This window comes from Onychostoma macrolepis, chromosome 22, assembly GCF_012432095.1.
Source record: "Onychostoma macrolepis isolate SWU-2019 chromosome 22, ASM1243209v1, whole genome shotgun sequence".
Taxonomy (NCBI): Eukaryota; Metazoa; Chordata; class Actinopteri; order Cypriniformes; family Cyprinidae; genus Onychostoma; species Onychostoma macrolepis.
Genome location: NC_081176.1, coordinates 25,138,780 through 25,160,184, shown reverse-complemented (window position 1 = coordinate 25,160,184; position 21,405 = coordinate 25,138,780). Strand labels below are relative to the sequence as shown.

Below are 21,405 nucleotides of genomic sequence, written 5' to 3'. Positions count from 1 at the left end.
TTTTTCTAATTAAAAAAAAAAAAAAAATGCTGTAAGTACATGCATATAATTCACCAACATGTGTACGTATGTACAAACTGTAAATCAATGCATGCATTTATTACTAATTACCAAAAATCGCAGTTCTGTCTCTCCAGCACTATATATTTGAATTGCCCGCCAAGCACTTCCTGGAACTATTTCGAGTATAGGTGAATCACGTGACAATCAAGCGTTTTGGACTTCCGTTGTCGCAACTCTGTCTCATTTAGAAGGCTGCGTCCTCCGGAGGTCTCATTCGAGGGGTGCATATGTCATCGAGACTGTCTCATTTCAGAAAAGCAAGTAGGACACTCTGAATGCGCCCTTCTTTCACAGGAATTCGGAGGATGCATCAGGTGTATCCTTAGCTGCAACAGATAACCCACAATTCTTTGCGTCGCCAAAGCCGGCGCCAGCAGATGTACACACAAGCGCAGATGAGGTGTTTTCAACTTAACTTAAATTGCCTCCAGTAAAAACGGATAAACTTTGTTCTTAATATCCTCCTTTTTTCCTCTAACAGCTGTCTGTTGTACAAACGCTGCAGCTCCTCAAACATTGAGCAAAATAAAACAAGGGTTTTTTTTTTTTTGGTTTTTGGTTTTTTAATTACTTTCCAAATTTAGAAATAATTTTCCTTCATTTAAGTAGTGTGAGAGTGCAACGATGCTCTAAATGTGTTGGCAAATCAACGTGATACTTCCTGTTTTCTTTTCCGCCCGTCCTACGAAGGCCGTCTCGTTTAATTCTAGGTTGAGGTAGGGCTGTAAGATTCCGAAATTTTTGGAATCGAGTCCGAGTCCGATTCCGATTCCTGGTTCTGGAATCGATGGGAGTCGATTCCGAGAATCGATTCCTCTGTTGTTTTCGATTCTTGTTTTTTTTAGATTGAAGGAACCTAATCTCGCCATGACTGCAGGATATAAAGGTCGTAGAAAGCATCCTTCTCATAATATGAAGCTTTATTTGTAAAAAATGGTGATACATTTCTATCTAATTTTTAAATTGTAATTTTGTCTGCTTTGCCCGGGAAATTAGTCATAGCTCACTGCTCAGCAGGGACATGCATTTCTCGCATGAACTGAACAAGACATGAAGTGTCTAAAATAAATGTGCACAGTTCAGCTGAATGATGAAGTTTTCTTTGTAAAAAGTTTTACTTTTTTACTTTAACAAACTGTACATTGAAACAAAATAACCAGAACATTAACAATAACACTGATAGAGCTCGTGGTTTATCTGTCAATCAGATGCTCGGCCACTGATGCTCCTGACGTTTTCTTTTAGAATTATCATTGGCTGATAGAAATAAAAAAAATAGTATTTTAGATGGAAATAAGATCCTCAATCACGTCATGATCTATTCTGCCGTGCAGCGCTCAAAATTGTGGACAACATAAGCCAGTTCCACCGTAAAATAACCCCTAATTGTTTTTTTGTTGTTTTTGTTTTTTTAACTGGTTCATTAAACCTATCCGAAAGAATCTTTTTGTGGAAACGAATCAGACTTCTAATCACTTTTAGCGAGCATGAGGCGAAGGGTAAATATAACAATGAAATAGATCTTTTATATATAAAAAAATAATCTTTTATCTCACAACTCTCATAATTATCTCAGTTTTTATCGAGCATGATCGGAGGCGAATGGTGCTTCTCAAACGGAAGGCTGCCTCCTCAAATTATGATGATGCAGTACCGACTCGTTTTCTTTCAGTTTATTTTCGTGAATTTAAATGTGTGCAGCCTTCGTAGGATGCAGCCTTCCATCTGAGAGGCACCCATAGATAAGCTTTGTTGAACTCAAAAAAGCTCTGAATGAGGAGTAGATTCCTCTTTGGAATCGACTCTCGATTCTCAATGCCTTGGAATCGAGGAATCTATTCTTTTTGGAATCGATCCCCAGCTCTAGGTTGAGGACACTTCGTATACGTTACTGCAACCTCCAGAGGATTCGACCTCCGGAGGACGCAGCCTTCTAAATGAGACACAGCCTATGGCTCTGGTCGCATCCATACGATGTGACAGCAAAAACATGACGAGTGTGTAGAAAAGAAAAGTGGATACGGAAAATAGATGATTTAAATGTGAATGGACTGAACAGTTTTGAATGAGTGAGTGACTGATATCATCTTTGTTATAGATGTTGGTTAGCAGTGAGTTCACAGATTTAACGTACAAGTTTGCTTTAATTTATTTTCAAGATCTGAGGTAAAATATCTATTGTTGCTTTCACTATGGCTATAAAGATCATGCAAAATAATATTTAAACTCACATTAGACACTTTTAACATTGAATAAAGCACATAATCATTACCTGAGATTATCGCTGTCATATTTTGTATGTTGTTCCTGCCGCGACGTCGCAGAAAATAAAAACCATTTCTAAAACAGAATCCCGTGTCGCTTATTGTCACGTGCACTGAAAAAAATGATTCATTGAATTTACTCAATTTTTTTAAGGTAAGTGGTTGCAATCAATTTATTTTAGCTACATTTAAATAAACAAATTTAGTTGACTAACTTTCAACATATATATTATTTTATTAAATGTAGCTAAAATAAATTGTTTGCAACCACTTACCTTAAAAAAAAATGTTTCAGTGTGTCACTGTCACGGGTGGTTAGGACAAAAATGACATGGAAAAGATACTTTATCATGTCGTGTCATCTGATTGGGACACACGGTGTTAGAGTTTGATCCTCCCAAAAAAAATCTAAGTGTAAAAATATTAATGCTGACAGATCTAATAATTGAATCTGCAATTAGGTAAAGTGGAGAGAAGAGATCCAGTCTGGAGATGAGTAGGAACAGTTGATTTGCATGGCAGACATGGAGATCCAGATTTTTTGTTTGTTAATTTGTTTTTAATATTCAACAGGCAAAGTTCTTCAGTATCTAAATGCAAAAATGTTCATAATTGTTTGAATAAAACAGACTACTGGAGGAAAAAAATCTGAATATTTATCTTGTGACCATTTTTTGACTATTTTAACAAAAGCAACAATAATATAATAATTGTAATAAATGATGTTTTATTAACAAAGTTCGGGAGGAGCACGTCAGATACTTAATTAGACACAAGTGGTGGGCCATCAAACTAATCAACACACGGGTATAAATACAGCTGACATACCTCCATTGACGGCTAATCAGCATCCGGTCTGCACCTTTTGCCATTACTTCACAGACCCGACTTTTTTCCCGTCCAAACAACGAGACCCATGCTGGGGATCTTTTCGGATCTGCCGGCCCCAGGATTGGTCTTTCTCCCCCAGACATGGCCGCCAAGCTCCAGGCTTCGTCGCGGCCGCTGCTCTCAGCTCAACCAGCCACACGCTCTCTTCCACCGGCGTCACTTCCATGCTCTTATCATTCGGATACACGGCTTTCATCCGCGCCAACAATTCCTCCGATCGGGAAATGGATCGTATTTAAACATAAGCCAAACGCTGATTAATTCCGACGCACCGTCTTCTCGGATTGTAAGCAAGCGTATTTGCACAATCTTTTCATCACCCCGCAAACCAGCCAACCTCAGCCAATAGATCGAGAAAAGCCCGAACTCGCCTCTCTCGACACCACCATCGTCCCGCCCAACACCCGCGAGCATGAGGTCGCAGCAGCAGGCCTTCAACGAGCCTGGGCCGCTCCCCAGTTCTCACCGCAGCAAGCCTCACTCGCTTCCCGCTTTGGCTCAGCCTTCACCGCGGCTCTCCCGGCCGCAGCGCCGTATGCAGCCGGGCCTCTAGCTAGAGGTCTGCGCGGGACTGTTTTTTAAGTCCCGCTCCCGCGAGGTTATATCCCGCACCCGCCCGCTCCCGCGATATATTTACTCTTCGTTCACCCGCTGTCCGATTTGAATAATTTACTTCCCGACCCGACCGTTCCCGCTAAATTTAGATCTCGTTTCCAGAATCACACATTTAAATTTCCTCTACTGAAAGAAAGACAAATAGGCTAACAAATAAAAGTGTAGTCTGCACAAAATTGTATTTGTTATTTTATTCGCCGTCAAGAGTCTTTATTGACAGCAATGTTAAACGAATTTTGTGTCTTAAGACACGAAATTGCTTAACATTTTGCTGCCAACACAGTAGGGAAAAAAAGTGTCACAGAGAAAATAAAATGTACAAAAATTGTATTCCTTATTTTTATTCGTCTTGTCAAGATACAGTTCGTTTAACCTTTACAACAGGAACAAGTGTCGCATTAAAAAAATGTAGGTTGTACAAAATGGCCTATTATAATTTTATTCGTCTTGTCAAAATACTAAATTAGTTTAACATCTTGCTGTAAACACAGTAGCTAGCCTAGGAAAAGTGTCTCGAAGAAAAATAAATAAATAAATAAATTGGACATGTGTCATTTAAAATTATAGGCTAAGCAAAATATAAACAAAACCGAGTTGAGCGTTCTTCAAGGAGAGCGCATCCACACTTTGCTCCATCTTTATTCTGCTCTGTCACTCATCGACAACCTGCCTGTTCTGTCTGTGGGCCGTATATTCACTGGTAGGCTACAGCCTGCTCTGAGCATCGTTATACACATGCTGCGCACAGACACTCGCAAATAAAACGAAGCACTGTTTCATGCGTGCTGCGCATGCATAACAGTTCCATGCAGGCTGTACCGGTGCTTGAATAAAGCGCAGATATGTTGTTCTGAAAAGACGTCGGGAACGGGATATTGTTAGACCGCCCGCTCCCGTTCAAATTGCACCAGAGTTACCGACCGCAACCGCGTTTTATTCGGGAATTTAATCCCGTGTCGCAAGAAATCTGGTCGGGTCCCGCGGTTCCCCCGGGACAGCCGCGGGAATGCAGACCTCTACCTCTAGCTTCTGTTTCCAGATGCTAGCATGAGGCAGCCTACGCCAGCGGCGCAACCATCAGTGTTGCCAAATAATTCTCAGGTAAAATCGCTCAAGGCAGGTAATTGTTAAGTTGTTAAAGGACGTCGCAACATCATTGGATGTCACTATGTAACCATGACACAGTGCCTAGAATACACAGGAATTACTTAAACTTTCCATATTTTTCACCAGCATTTCTTACCAGTATTTAATTTACACATAGCATTCCTTAAATGGATAGATAAAATGGATAAGATTAATTTTGTTTTGTGGATAATTTGATCACAATAATAGGTGGAAAGGAGAGAAAAAAAAATTATAATAGCGTGCATTTGTTGCTGAAAGTGGCTAGGCTAGTGTGAGAATGGCTAATCCAGCAATAAATGGCTAAATCGGCAACACTGTAACATTTGGTGGGACACGCTGGAATGTCCAGGTAGCCTACAGCAGCAGGAGCAAGCACGAGGCTGCCTCTGCTTGCAACACAGGCCCACACATCTCCTGCTACGAATAACTTTCTTTTTCTTTACAGTGGCCTCCAGCTCCCGTAGCAGACACTAGCATGAGGTTACTTCCGTTAGCAGAGCAGGATACGATAGCTCTTCAAGACTCCCTTCCTGTGTCCTACAGCAGCAGGAGCTAGCCACAAGGCTGCCTCCGCTCACAGCACAGACCCACACATCTTTTTTTTTACTCCTTTTTCTCTTACGATTCTATCAGTTTCCCAGAGGCCGTTCAGTGTGAGGCTGCCTCCACTAGAAATTGCGACGACTCCTCTCTCTCACAGCTCTCTACGTCATTTAACGTCACAATATCCTCTTTTACAGCAACATCACTGCTCGTCCCACCAAATGCTGTTGCCTCGGTGCCACCGCTAGTGGCTTACAACATCCGAGCGCCGATCCTGGCAGGTGCAGACATAGACCCCTCACCCAAGGCATCACCAATGAATAATTGGGTTACGGATGCATTGCAGGCCACATAGGCCATAATAATCATTTTGAATTAAGTATCAAAAGTAAGTAACACATGGTTCTGTTATCGAATATGGACGTCAAAAGTTGCCATTTTTCCATTCATTACATTCAGCTGTTTCACTGAATTAATCTGTTTAGCTTTCCCCTATAGGCGGCGCAATTAAACGAGGGCTCATGATCAGATCTTTCGTCGACCGCTGTCTCATCATTAGCCCATTGGTGTGGCTGCTAGGAAATTCTGGGGTAAGAAACCTTCTAACCGATTTGTCAGCTCCACATAACTACCCGTTTCAAGCATTAAACACCTCAATGAATTCTCTCTCAATAGTAGGACAATGATCATGCAATCTATATGACAAATCATGGGTCTTAGCACCTGGCTGGCAAGTCGACATCACCTCAGCTTCCAAGCCATGCCTATCCATCCAGATTCATGGCACTTATTCGGGGTACGCTAGCACAGGGAATCCCATTTCGTTGTACGCTTAACCTTTGGACGCAAGCAGCACCCAGATTTTCGGGCGTATTATCAGGCACCGTTATTGGATTGTCTTACAATCACGCAAGCAATCCTCATAGCATCTACCCTATTAGACGACTATTATTCTGAGTATTGAACTCCCTGTCAGATGCTGTAAGAGCGCTCCCGGTGGAGCAATACCTTTCTCTGTCGACTAACGGTGAGGCTCACCCATCTGACACTGCGGGTAGTGAACTCGCGTTAGATGCGAGAGCTTCCCAGTCGAGCAAACCTTGCGTTTCCCTCTAACTATAGGTGAAACTTACACATCCGATGCCGCAAGTGCGGAACACCCATCCGATGCCATAAGTATTGATCTCCCGTTGAAGTGTCGTCCGTCGCAGCTCAGAGAAAGAGACGCAGTCCTAGAGTCTGATTCCAAAATAGATTTTATTTTTATTGGAATAAAATCGGAAACTCGTCTGCAGAGGAGTTCCCGATTTTATTCCAATAAAAATAAAATCTATTCTGGAATCAGACTCTAGGACTGCGTCTCTTTCTTTGAGCTGCGACGGACGACACTTCATTTGGCGACCCAGATGGGACATGGAAAAGAGCAACCGAGAGGACAGCCACTCTGAACAGATTCTGACGAACAACACATGAAAAGTGGCCACTAATTAATCAGGTAAACGTTTTTGCTTATATAATTATGTGTTGTTTGCAAAATCTGTTCTTAGTGGTAAGGTCACTTAAATTTTGCTCTTCCAAAAATTACCAAACTTAAAAAGAAGTGAAAAGACGTAAAAAGGAGTGTTATTCCAGAAGAAATAACTGCATGCATTACCTGGTTTATTGGTTATGGCCTTGATAAAGAACTTAACTGAAATTAGCAGGTGCAGGCAGATTTTGCATTGCTAGCAATGTTCTGTGTTTGTTAGTCTGGGCCTGAAGGGCCAGAGATAAATTCGAAACAGATTTGAGGAAGTGAGCGCGCAAGACCTACGGATACTGCTTCGATTAAGGTCGAAGGTCAGAATAGGTAGGCAAAAAATTCCTGACAAAAGCTGGTTCTTTTACATAAAAAGAGAGAAAGGAGGGATTGCAGTGAGAGAACCAGAGTTTTGGAGCAGGTGGATACTCGAGAGAAAAAGCTTTGTTTTGTTGTTTTGGAGAATGTTTGAAACTGTGTCCGCGTCAGAATGCGTGTGGGTGTGAAAAACTGAGAGTGAATGAGAAACTAATAAATTCTGATTGGGTATGAGGAGAGAAGTGTGCCTTTTTCCCAAGTGGAAGGGGGCCGCAGCTCTTGTTCTGCCCAAGAGGTTTGACTGAAAGAATAAGCCCTTTAAAAAATTAAAGGGGTAAAGTATGATTGATAAGCCCTTAGATAAAGGGATAAAGTGTGAATACATGAGCCCTGACTGAATGAAGGGACTTAGTGGTATGAATGTTTCTAGAAATAGGGACAATAAAGATTGAATCCAGATGTGGTATAAGATCTTATGTTGGGTGTCTGTGTGAGAAAAAAAGGAGGGAGAGAAAACTCTTTGAGAACAGTGCTGGTGGAGAAGAGATATTAAGATAGGACATTGAATAGAACATTACAAATAATAAGTGCGCATTAAATAAAAAGGTAGAGATGAAAAATAAATAAATAAAAATTATTGAAGATTTTATGAATACTGTGTGATCATAAAATAAAGTTGAAAAGAAAAATATTTAAAAAAGAGTATATACATCAGATAGAATAAAAGACTAAAATAAAAGTTTAGTCAGTTGACGGCAAGTGCCTCCCGGCCACCTAACTTTACCTTTCTGTCTTTACCTGTCCGTCACAGTGAGTATTGATCTCCCGACGGACGCCGGCGAGAGCACTCCCGGCCAGACAACCTTACCTTTTTAAGTCTCACGCTTGGCGATGCCTACCCGTCCGACACAGTGAGTATTGTGCTCCAGTTGGGCATCAGCAAGAGCCTCCCGGCCAGACAAACTTACCTTTTCAAATCCCTCGCTTGGCAAGGCTTACCCGTCTGACATAGTGAGTATTGAGCTCCCGTCGGGCGTCGGCGAGAGCCTCCCAGCCAGACGACTTACCGTTTCATCCTACGGTCGGCGAGACTGACCCGTTTGACTCAGTGAGTATTGGCCTCCCGTAGAGTGTCGGCGTCAGGCTTGGCCACCCACCTATTTTCCGTCCAACGGGGGCGACGAGGCCTAGCCATCAGTCGCTATGGGTCTCGTCCGCCTGCCGAACACCGTCCACCTGTCTCTTCTATCCTCACACCTTTTCCCCCCGCTTGGCGAGGCTTACCTGTTCGATGTCCTGAGTCTCAATCTCCCATCGGATGCTGCGAGAGCCCTCCCAGTTCCGGGTTTTCTCTTCTCCCTACCTGCCGGCGAGGCTATCCATCTGACATCGTAGACTTAATCTCGTGTCAGACGTTGACGCTGGTCTCCCGGTGGGCTGCTGTACTTGCCGCCCGCAAGTCAGGCTCATCCATTCGATGCCGTGAGTCCTGATCTCCCGTCGGATGTCCCAAACTCTTTTTATTTGCCAAGCCAATAGGACCCACTCGTCCGACGACGGAGTATTGTGCTCTAGTCGGAGGCTTCATGGGTCCTCTCGGCCAGATTCCGCCCTCTGTCCTCTGATCAGCAGGGGCTGATGGCCAGTAGGGCTCGTACGCCGACTCCGTGATCTATCCCACTGAAGGCAACTCGGGTCCTCCTGGTCAGGGCCTTAACCACGCTGCTCCTCCATCGGCGGGCAGGGCTCACCTGTCCCAACGTGATGAGCACACCGTTGAGCTTCGGTTCGAGCCCTCCCTGACCAGCGAAAACTAATTGAGGAACCCTGCATTAAAGTGATGAAAAGTGAGTGAAGACATTTTAAAATGTTTAAAACTATTTATATTTAATAAATGCTTTAACAAATGTAATAAATATATTTGCTAAATGCAAAAAAATGCTGTTCATTGAACTTTCTATTTATCAAAGAATCCTGAAAAATAAAAGTGTATCACCATTTCCACACAAAATATGAAGCAGCAAAACTGTTTTCAACATTGATAATAATCAGAAATATTTCTTGAGCATCAAATCAAATTGTAATGGTTTCTAAAATACCATGTGACACTGAAGACTGGAGTAATGATGCAGAAAATTCTGCTTTGCATCACAGGAATAACATTACATTTTATAATATATTAAAATAGAACTTTTTTTTTTTTTTTAAACCCATTTAAAGATATTTATTTCAAAATCATTAATAATTGTAATGTTTCCAAACTTTTGGCAGGTACTTTAATAACAATTTTATTAATATTTTATTATATCATTATCATGATTATTAAATGCTGCTTTTTATTTTTACAGGACAATAGTATGTATTACTACAATATAAGATATATCTTTTAATGTGCTAAAATGTATATTTTTAAGTGTCGGGGGCGTGGCTTGGGGCGTGGCTTGGGGCGTGGTCATATTTTCCTGCTGTTTTGTCTCTAGCTGATCACATGCCTGTTTCCTTTTTTTTTTTTTTACTTATTGAAAGGTTAGATTTTTGTGATTATTTTATTTTTTAAAGTATAAACAATACATATTTTAATTTTTTTACAGGCGGCTTTGATCTTATTTATTAAGGGTGCCAATAATTCTGACCACAACTGTAAGAATGAGAACTGATATATGAGATCTCATGACATATCAGTATGTGAGATCCCACATGCTTACTTGCACTCTATCCAGTGATAAACACAGCATGTGGCCCTTGACCCATTTTATTTGACACAGAATTCTGGCATGATCGTGTCATTATTAATCAATCGACACAATACCACCCTGAAATTACTTTGCACTGTTGAAATATGGTCTTGGCAAGAAATTTGGATAAATATTTTTTTTACGAGTGCTACTATTTCACATTCAATATTCTAGGCTAAATTAGAGGGATATAAGTCACTTTTATGGATGTTTCTTTACAAACTTCATAGTTTTTTCTTTTCTTTTTTAGAAGGATATGACCATGGTGATGATGAGTTTTACCTGTCCATGATCTTATCCACAAATACCACAGTTAAATTCTAATGAAGTATGTAAAAATGTTCAGCTCTAATAAACACGCATTTCAGGAAAAAATTATTCAATAATATGACAAAATTAATATTACAGAATATTCTGGAAAAAATTTAATATATCCCTGCATAACTCTGGTATAACTGAGCCTTTGAAGTTCTTAATTTGTGATTTGTAGAATAGGATTTATATAGAATTTGAGAAGGTGTAACTGTTTTGTTGTGTTTGTGAGAGAGAAACAAAATACAAGATTGCAACTCCTAAAACATTTTCTTGATGACTTATAAAATAAGTGAAATATTCTTTGCAAATTCTACTGTCACAGGTGCTCAGTTTTGCTACAATAATACTAGATATAGAAGTACTGTATGCAAATATAACAAAGGGACATAAACAACTGAATATTCAGGGATGCAAACTTATCACCTTTAAGTGAAAATTGTCATTTTGAATCTAAAATAGATAATTTGCGTGATTCTCAAAGAGATTTTGACTAGTAAGTAGTGAAAGTAGTATTGACTCAATTTAGGTACCAGCTGAAATTAACTGCTTTCAAACGCTCCTGTGCGTGTATTTGTGGTTTGAAATTGGTAAAATGTGCTTGAAAAAAAAAAAAAAAAAAAAATGCTGGCCCGCTGTGAGAAACCAGACGTCTCAATTCATCAGTTTTTGCTGGTGAGTAGATTAAGTGCTTCTGCTGTACTTTTATGTGCATGTTATGCTACCTGTGTTTTATTTGTTAGTTTAATTTACCATGCGATTACATATCACTCTGTTTAGATGAGATAGTAAGTATCAATATAACGAATTTAGACCGACTGGAAATAACATACAGCTCTTCATTAAAAGAGCGGGTTCATAAGAGTTATTTGTTAATAAATTGGACACTGAAATTGTCCAAAAAGGCATGGCTCAATATTGTCATGTTCGTAAACTGACCTACATTGGTGGATCAGTACATAGTATAGCCAGTTTTCATGATTTAATTGATTAATACGATTCATACTGAGTTGGGTGTAATACACTATCATGTGTTTTCTGTGTGAGTTAAACAAGTAAAGAGTGCTTCTGCAGAAATCTACATTTGTTCCATATTTAAAACAAAAATCTGAGCTACTAAGTTCAATCAGCTGACCCTATTGTTGACGTGTTTTTACAGAGTCAGGCCTGGATGAAAACCTGCTTAAAGAGAGAGATAGATTAACTGGGAAGATAAAGCCTGGTGCTGATGTACCCGGTAAGCTAAATGAAGAATTGTAAAACCGAAAAAGCTCAGATGACGCTGAAAAGACTGTCAGCTCAGCCTCAGTAAGTATGCTCTATTTGACAATCTTTTATATAAAAAAAGAAAAACAGAAACAAAGACTGGACAGCATTTAATGCAGCAACTAATTAAACACAGTGGGCTAAATACTATAAAACCATCAATTCCAGTTTTTCAAAACACAATACCACAAAAGACAATGAATGTTTATGCTGCTTATGTATCTTTTCAAGGCCCCTGTAAATGAATCGGTTCAAGAAATGCAAAGAAGAATAGAAGGGCTACAGGAAGAAAACAGCGGCTCAGAGAGGAACTTGAAAACTGTAAGGGACAAATTAGTGGACTGAGATCTCGAGTCGCGTCTTTCAGTTATTTATATTTTATCTAAACAAAACCTTCTCACAAAATGAGGAATATTATAAAGCAGTTACAATAAAAAGTAAATAATATGCTCTCTAAAAAGTTGATGCAGTTGTTATAGAGCCAATATTAACCTGATCTTAAAAATTACTTTGATCTGTCAATACAGTCAGGTTGATCATGTTAAATAACCAGTTCATTTCGATGTTACCACATACAGTTCTCCAGTGAAGTGCAGACATGATGCAAGTGTTGTAAATAGCCGCTTCATTGATTACACTCTGTATAATTTTAAACATAGTCTGAAGTCTCTAATATAATATATGTTTTTATAGAAAAATTTCAAAGCACCTTTTTATATTTCTCTAAATTATTTGTAAGATAAAATAAATGATGTAAAAAATAATTCGTTAAAATCTTGTTTCAGAGATTCCTGGATTCTCAATGAGCTGAGAAGGCTAAGGACAGAGGCACGACCTCAAACTGAAAGTGAGGTAAATATAAAACTGTATTTAGAAAAAAGTTGTTTCAATCATCAAATTTGATTGACCCATTGGTGGTCCAAGACATTTCACTGTTTGTATTACTCTGTGTTCACAATATTCCAGATTATGTATGTGGTGCACAGTAGAAGCAGGTTGGGGAATGGATTGATCTGAATTGAGGAGCATATTTTTTGAAAGCCCTCAATGCTCCTATTTAGTGAGTAGGGAGCAGAAAAAGAAAACCTAGAGTGGAGTGTATGTGTTGCTCACATTATACTAAACACACTCTTTGTCCCACACACAGTTTCATAATGAACTGAAAAGATTTGTGCACTTCTCATAACATAAAAGTTCTCTACTATTGTGTTTTGCACAGTTGCTTTGGCAAAACATCTGTCAAACAAATTAAAATCGAAGTGTGTTATTGCTCAGTGCCATTGTCAAATTGCAAAATGAAAGAAGCTGCATGTAATCATGAATTTCCAAAGTCCAAGAGTTTTACACACCGGTCTGTTATTGTGGTGACATTTCCACGCCCCGAAACGTGATGCTGAACGAAATGAACTGTGATTGGTTGTTTGACATGTCGGTCAAACGGCCTCATGGGCGGGCCTTGGCCAATGAAAGTGTGGTGGTTCCCGCTTTTCCTATGAAGAATCACTCTTGAAGTCTTCGGGTTTTGATGCCAGAAGAGAGACTTTATTATCATCAGAGACAATGAAGCCGAGAAGACAGTGAATTCTATCGAATCTGTGTCCGTACACTCTTTTTATACAGTTTTTCTCTAGGCATGTTCAATACATTTCATACATAGTTGTTTTACCTTTTTAGGCTGTTCACAACAAATGATCAAATGAGCGAAAGCTTAATTGTGAGATGTTAATGTTTGAATACTGTGAATTTGCATTTTCATGCTTTGTTTAATTGTGCCTTATATTGTTTTATTATATTGTGATATGCCCTAGTTTGTAGTGTACACAAATGATGTTGTTACACATGGTGAATAAATGTTGAAATGTAATATGGCAGATGTAGTATGGTGTGTCACATTTTTGTATTTGCAACATTTTTAAGATTATGACAAGTATGCTAGTAATACCACTGGTTTATGACAGAAAAACTATGGTTTTCTTGCAGTAATATCATAGCAAATTAAGTGTTACCATTAAAAAAACCCTGCAAAATTATTACAGGAATACCACAAAAATATAACAAAAGGACCACAGGACTATTAGTCCATGGGCCCAGGCCACATTTTTCACTAATTGGTACCACCCAAGGTGGCAAATTCTAGTTTGATTTTTTTTTTTTTTAAGTCCATATCTCTAGATGATATTACAACATGATAACCTTTTGTTAGTGGTAGCTTTGTCACAGAAATCAGCCTTCAATGACACTAACCGTTGAGCCAGATAATGAAAATATCTTGTAACTTTATTTAAACAGAGCATGTCATACAAAGAAAAACAACATAATTCTACCTTGTTCATGAGCTTATTTGTTCATTGCAAACTGTTTCTGTTTATTCATCATCATCGTCATCATCATCATATTCAACTAGTTTCATGACATCAGTATCCTCCTCCTCCTCCCTCTGATTGCTGCAGGTTTGTAGCTTGCACATTTCATTTACATTTTACATTGTCATTTTGCAGACGCTTTTATCCAAAGCGACTTACAATTTCTACGCTCTCCTGCATTGTAAATGAATGAACCTGTTAGGAGTATCTGAAGAAACTCCACTAGAGATGTAGGAGTGCAGTTTCTTCATAGTGAAGATGCTACGACATTTCCTGTGATACAATACTGCTGGTATGCTACCTTCAGGTAGGTCTTTAGCAAGATCAAGGATGGGGCTGTAGCCTCTTATTTTACCTGCTCTGAGTAGTATGTTCCATGAATCTACAGGTGCATCTCAAATTAGAATGTTGTGAAAAAGTTCATTTTTTTCTTGTAGGTTATTTCAAAAAGTGAAACTTTCATATATTTTAAATTCATTGCATGTAAAGTAAAACATTTCAAAAATTTTTTTTTTTTAATTTTGATGATTAGAGCTTACAGCTCATGAAAGTCAAAAATTAGTATCTCAAAATATTAGAATATTTACATTTGAGTTTCAATAAATGACCATCCCTACAGTATAAATTCCAGGTATCTCTTGTTCTTTGAAACCACAATAATGAAGAAGACAGCTGACTTGGCAATGATCCAGAAGACGAACATTGACGCCCTCCACAAAGAGGGTAAGTCACAGAAGGTCATTACTGAAAGGTGTGGCTGTTTACAGAGTGCTTTACTGACGAGATGCGCATGAGAATCGCATGCGATTAATTGCACAGCCCTTCTTCATGCTATCATTAGCCAGCAGATCTGCGCATATGACACACTGAGGCAGCGGTTTTTCTATTTTTCCTTGTATATTCTACCTGAAACATGAAACCGCTGGTTTAAAGGAAAAATGGAAAAATGAGAATGAGAAAAAAAAAGGATAAACTTTTAGACATGTTCATGTCATTTCCAACTCTGTTCTTTGTTCTAGAGTTGATAAAGCAGTTATTTTTCTCCATAAGAGAAATATGATGAAACCTGCAATAAGCACTATAAACAATACAGGTAATACAATGTAAACCCAGAGCAAAGATGATGTCACGACACCGGGTCCTGTTTCTCCTCGGTTTCCTTGATCAGTGGATGTGCTTTCTTTTTCTGCTGTTGATTCTGCAACAAAAAAGCAAACACACACAAAATATTACTGCACTGTCATAAAGACAACAAATCAGTCTATAAATTATATACAGCAGCATTGACAGTGGAACATTACAAGTGAATATCAACTTTTTAATTATATATATTAATCAACCAAATTTACACACCGTTGATGATCAGCTGTACAATCTTATGTTCAGAAGAGTGTGTGATGAGGCAGCTGTATTTTCCCGCATCAGTGTGAGTGAGATTGTTGAGTTTGAGGGAAAAGTTTCCTCTCAGAAACTCTGCAACAAACATTTCAGTTATGTTCTTGTACCGTGGGTCTTGCTTCTCTGAATGACTGCCTTCAATTACATCATAGACAATCTTGCTGCCGTTGTGTCTCCAATGCACACTAATGTCTTGAAGTTTAAACTCATTTTGAGCTGAAGAACAAGGCAGGACAACAGAATGACCAATAACAGCCTCTACTGTGACCTGCAGACACACTGAAATCACACAAACTTTAATTGTTAACACAAAATGGCATATATGTGGCATGAATTTATCTTTCAATTTGATTTGTGCTTACCTACGTTTATCAGCAATGAAAATGCATAGATGTAGCAGAAACTGCTGAAAACACAAAAAAAAGTTATGAAACCAGTAGCGCAACATACAAACAAACACAAACAATTGCATAAAGTGAGAATGCCACACGGAAATAAATGAATTAAATGTGACCCTGGACCACAAAAGTCGCTGGAGTATATTTGTAGCAGTAACCAAAAATACATTGTATGGGTCAAAATTATTGATTTTTCCCTTACAAAAAATTACTGCAGTTTTTTTAAAGTAATACTGCAGTTTTTGTTACATGTAGAAAAATGCAGTTTTTTGGACACGAAAAAACTGCATTATTGCCATTTTACTGCAATACATCTGAAGTACTATTGAAATACAACTGCAGTAGAGCTGTAGTATTACTAACAAACAACTGCAATAGAACTGCAGTATTACTGCAATACATCTGAAGTATTACTACAGTTATACTGCAATAAATCTGCAGTAGTACTGCAATAATACAACTGAAGTACAATTCAGTACTACCAAAGTGCAATACTAATAAAATGCTGTACAGTAACACTGAAATGCAACCAGAATATTCAGAATAACCAGTTTTATTTTACACAACTGCAATATAATAAATTAAGGTACAAAACAACAGTGAATGTCTCAAACAGCAATGCAACAATAAATTATTTTACTTTTCTTTAAACTTAAAATAACAGGCTGAGAGTTACAATAAATGTATTTAGTGTTTATTTACAAATCACACAATCATGCACATTTCTTCCCTCATTATTCAGACAGGTTTCGTTTTTTGAAGAGCTTATCCTCATCATTCTGCTTGGTTCTTATGACTGCCTTCATCTCAGATGTGGAAATTTGGATGTAGTCTGGAAAAACAAACAAACAAAAACTATCAGAAATTCTCAAGTTTCAGTTACACTTTCCACCACAGGCATATTTAGTATGCTTAAAATATATCTTGAATTGTGATGTCACCAAGTGTTTGTGTAGCGCTTACTCTCTGGCTATTAATTCGTAGATTAATAAATAACTCAATCAATGGACCAGCGTTTCAGAAGAAATAGACTCGCTGCTGAGAAAGATGCCACAACAACAGTGAACACTCGTTTGAGTACACAATGTGTATTTTCAATATAACAGCTCAACAGGTGAGTCACATTAATTGATAAACAAATAAAATAAACCAATATAGATACGCATTTCTTTTTCAACCAGAATGTAACTTCTCAAATATTGTGGTTGTTCCCTTTGTTTCTTTAGGTCTCAATTTTTTCTCTTTGGGTTTCAACAAAGTAAAGTCAGCTCACTACGGTTTCTGCAATGTTCCCTTAACTCTATTGAAGTTAAATATACTCATGTGTTGTAATTGTACACACTTATATCTTGGATAAGCACAATATAAATTTTCAAACTCAAAATAAACAATATACAATCAATTTGAACAATTTCAATTGAATATGATCAAAATATTCAGTCCTTGTGAAAAGAGTCCTTTGAAAAAGTCCATAGGAAAAGTTAATTGTCCTTTATCAGTTGGTGATGAAAAAGGGTGTCCATCCGAGAAAAAAACAAAAAATGAGAAAAGTTATTCTTTTGCCTACCATTCGCAGTTCAAATCAGTGCTAAGACTTGTCTTTCCTCAAGTGAAAGATCCGAGAACAGACTCAAGGGAGGCTCGCCAGTCCAAACCCTCCAGAACCACTGGAAGGCCGGGACAGATCCAGAATACAGGCACGAAATTGAATTCGGAAAAGGACAGAACAACAAAAAAAAACCTGACCTTGAACAGACAAGGTCACAAAAATATAATTAATATCTTCATTATTACAACAACTTACAATAAACATTTTCAACACATGAAAGTGAATGAATCATACATTTTACACATAACTTGAACATATGTAATGGCATTTTCAAATAAAGAATATTTCTTTTACATGTGAAGGTTTGTGACTATTTTCTCAACATGACACACTCATTAATATATCACTTTTCGTCACTTACTCGTGCAGTTGGGCTGTTATTTATGCATATAAACCACTCACAGATTTAATTTCTCTTGCTTTTCCTTTTACACATTGATAACAGTCTGACTTGTAACAATCACAAAGCAAATTTGACTCACCAAGGAGATCGTTAACTCACGGAAAATTCCAGAATGGTGCGGGTACAGCACGTCTCGTTTAAATCCCTCTCTTTACCCTTTTTAATCAAAAATACACTCCATAAACACTTTAGCAATACTCTGATGCTACTCAAGTATGTTTATAATCACCATACAGTTTTATATCATCAAGCTAAATGTCCGATTCACTCTCATAACAATACCAAAGTCACTCATAACTAATAGGAAATAATATACCTCAATTTACTCACATCAATCCATCGATATAACTCATCTAGAAGATTATTTTCTTTATTTCTGTTTCGAGCGTCGTGACACCGCTCATCAGGCATCCGTGCGAGAGAGAGAGCTTCTAACTTCACGCATGAACCTCGTGCAAAAAACGGAAAACAATTTTTCCGCTGCAGCACATTCTGCGCTCGCATTGGATCGTCTCAAGTTCAAGACTCACTACCATTGGTCACACTAATACCCAATGAAAATATACGTTTGTATGAAATTAATATTTTTCTTTTATGAAGTTACTTCTTTTGAATAGTTTTAATAATTCTTCCATTATCACTTTGTTATTTTAATAACAACGAGTTTTTCTGTTACTCCCTGGTAACCTTGGTTACATTTGTGTAAAGTATTCATTCTACTCCCATTTCTTATGGCATATTGGTCAGCATTAACAATGTCTTTGAACACTCCAGATAACAGAAGTTAAAAGGTTGGTTCACCCAAAAATGAAAATTCTGTCATCAATAACTCACCCTCATATCGTCCCAAACCCGCAAGTCTTTCGTTCATTTTCAGAACATAAATGAAGATCTTTATAATGAAATCTCAGAGCTTTCTGTTCCTCCACTGATAGTCCATGCAACTACCGCTTGCACAATAACATGCATTTCTGGAAAAAAGCATAGACACAATCATGTTTAAATACTGTACAGAGTCCTCAAATTATTTGCCCTCTTTATCATTTTGGTTTTTCGTTCAAAATTCTAACCTTAAATAAATAAAATAATAATAATAGAAAAAAAAACATAGTTTACAAATATACAAGTATATAATTTAAATATGCTATTAGAATACAGTATATAGAATAGATGTGTTCCACAGTTATTGTGCCCCCTTCATTTAATACTTTGTGTAACCTATAACTCTCTTCACACATAAGGGCTAATCCATGGCTAGGTGTGCATTACATGATTTTAATGCATGAGGTGGAGGCAAAGAACCACCCGACATGAAACAGGTTGCCTCCACTGAAGTTGATTAAAATTGTGTAATACACACCTGTTAAAGCTAGGTTAAAAAGTTAAGTTAAAGCTGCCTTTAAAGAGATAGCTAACCCAAAAATGAAAATTCTGTCATTATTTAGTCACCCTTGTGTGGTTTCACACTCGAAAGACCTTCATTCCTCGTTGGAACACAAACAAATATATTTTTAAAGAAACAGAGAGCTTTCTGACCCTGCATAGACAGCAACGCAACTTACACATTCAAGTTCCAGAATGGTAGGAAAGACATCGTTAAAGTAATTCATCAACAGTTGTTTTAACTCAATTTTATGAAGCGACACGATTGTTTGAGTCCAAAAAAAAAAAACAAAAAAACTACTTACCTACTAAATATCACTTATTTACAAAAATATTGATCTGTAATGTGCATTCACAAGAGCATCACAACAGATGAGTGTTGTGTTCATGCGTCAGAAGACAAAATTGAGGTTAAACCACTGGAGTCACATGGATTACTTTCACAATAGGTGCGTTTACATGTACACTTTTTTGTCATTCCGATTAAAATCATTCCGATTGAAAGATTCGATGAACTGTTTACATGAGACGTTATCTAATCCGATATGGTGTTTACATGTGCCTGTGCTTTCGATTTTAGGATATGCTAATAGCCTACAGTGACAACAAAAACAAGTCACCAGAGGAAAAAACGCCCATATTTACGTTAATATTTTTAATATCTGTTTGCACTTGCTTAGAATAAACGGTTAATATTTGAATCCCTTGCGTTCATTCGAGCGCTCAGTCATATGGCCAGAACGCGATCATAGAAATCATACGCCCCTCTGTAATGCAGCTGAGATTAATTGTACTCTGATACTACAAAGTTGTACTGTACTTAAATGGAACAAATACACGATTTCTTACCAAGAGTTGCTGAACAATGAATCAAAGGAGCATTGCTTTATCACAATCGTGTTTCGTACAACATTCATGGCGTGAGCACGTATAAATTCAAGCAGATCGGAAATTATGAATCTGTCATCTATACAAATACAAATGACAAAGGCAACTTTTGGTCAAGTTGTTTATTTTCATTGAGCTACTTTCACTATCATCACTGTGTTGTTTCTAAGCTGAAAAGCAGAAAATTGCGCTTCATTTCAGATCTGTTTTTCACTCCGGACATGAGAGCAGATAGTCCGTCACACAGCAAGCGTTCTCCTTTCTAATGTGTTTTTAACTGTATAATGGAAATTTTAACTTTATACCTCCACTATTACCCAGTCTCTACTGTTGTGTCGGTGTCCCCAAATCACAGAATGTACCGTTGTCGACTTCACGTTCACGTTCCGACGACCCGACCTCTGGACGTGATGATGTAGACGCAAAGTAATCGGTTTAAAGTGTTTACATGGCAGGATTTTAATTTTGTTTGGTTTATAGAAAGGTTTATCCCACCCCTCTCAAACCGATTACAATTTCATTCGGTTTGGGCATTTTTATTCCGATTGAGGTGTTTATATGGAGCATTTTCATTCGGATTGGACTTTTAAACCGATTACAGTGCTCCATGTAAACGCACCTAATGTCTTTCCTATTGTTCTGGAACTTAAATGTGTAAGTTGTGTTGCTGCCTTTAAAGGGGTCAGAAAGTTCTCGGATTTCATCAAAAATATCTTAATTTGTGTTTTGAAGATGAATGAAGGTCTTACGGGTTTGGAACGACATGACGGTGAGTAATTAATGACAGAATTTTCATTTTTGGGTGAACTAACCCTTTAATGTTTGTGGAGTACAATTTGACTGGAAGGGTAAAACCAAGTTAATTTTCATTAGTTTGTTTGGTTACAGGTCTTTAGATCTAGCGTTCTGACTGTATGTGTGTGCTACAGTACAAGCAGCGCATTGATTTAAAATAGTGATGAAACTGATTGTAATTATCTGCATTCACTGTTTTAATGCACACCTTCCAGTCAATCAGAGAGAATCAGAGTCCACAAAAAAAATGTTGAGAGCTGATGTTAAGCATTGAGAATAATTGCTGTTATATCTAGATTTCATTACCTTTCCACTGCCTCAGCTCTCTCTCTGTTTTCATACTGAAATTACAGTAATATTGTAAATCTTCTTTTAGCTCTTTGATTTCATTTAACTCCTCGATCTCTTCATGTCTGAAGATCTCTTCCATGGCTGAGGAGACAGGACTTATACACTTGATTTCTCCAGCACTCCCACTGGTCTTAGTTTCTGAAATACAATATCAATTATTATG

At 37.9% G+C, this 21,405-nt stretch overlaps 1 long non-coding RNA gene across 1 annotated transcript; it reads left to right on the top strand.

Annotated features, from left to right (window-relative positions):
• Positions 1–9,778: 9,778 nt before the first annotated feature.
• On the top strand, positions 9,779–12,485 carry LOC131530020 (uncharacterized). The gene is made up of 3 exons (XR_009268302.1): positions 9,779–11,696; positions 11,886–11,975; positions 12,440–12,485. It is a non-coding gene; the product is annotated as an uncharacterized LOC131530020 (long non-coding RNA).
• Positions 12,486–21,405: the final 8,920 nt, after the last annotated feature.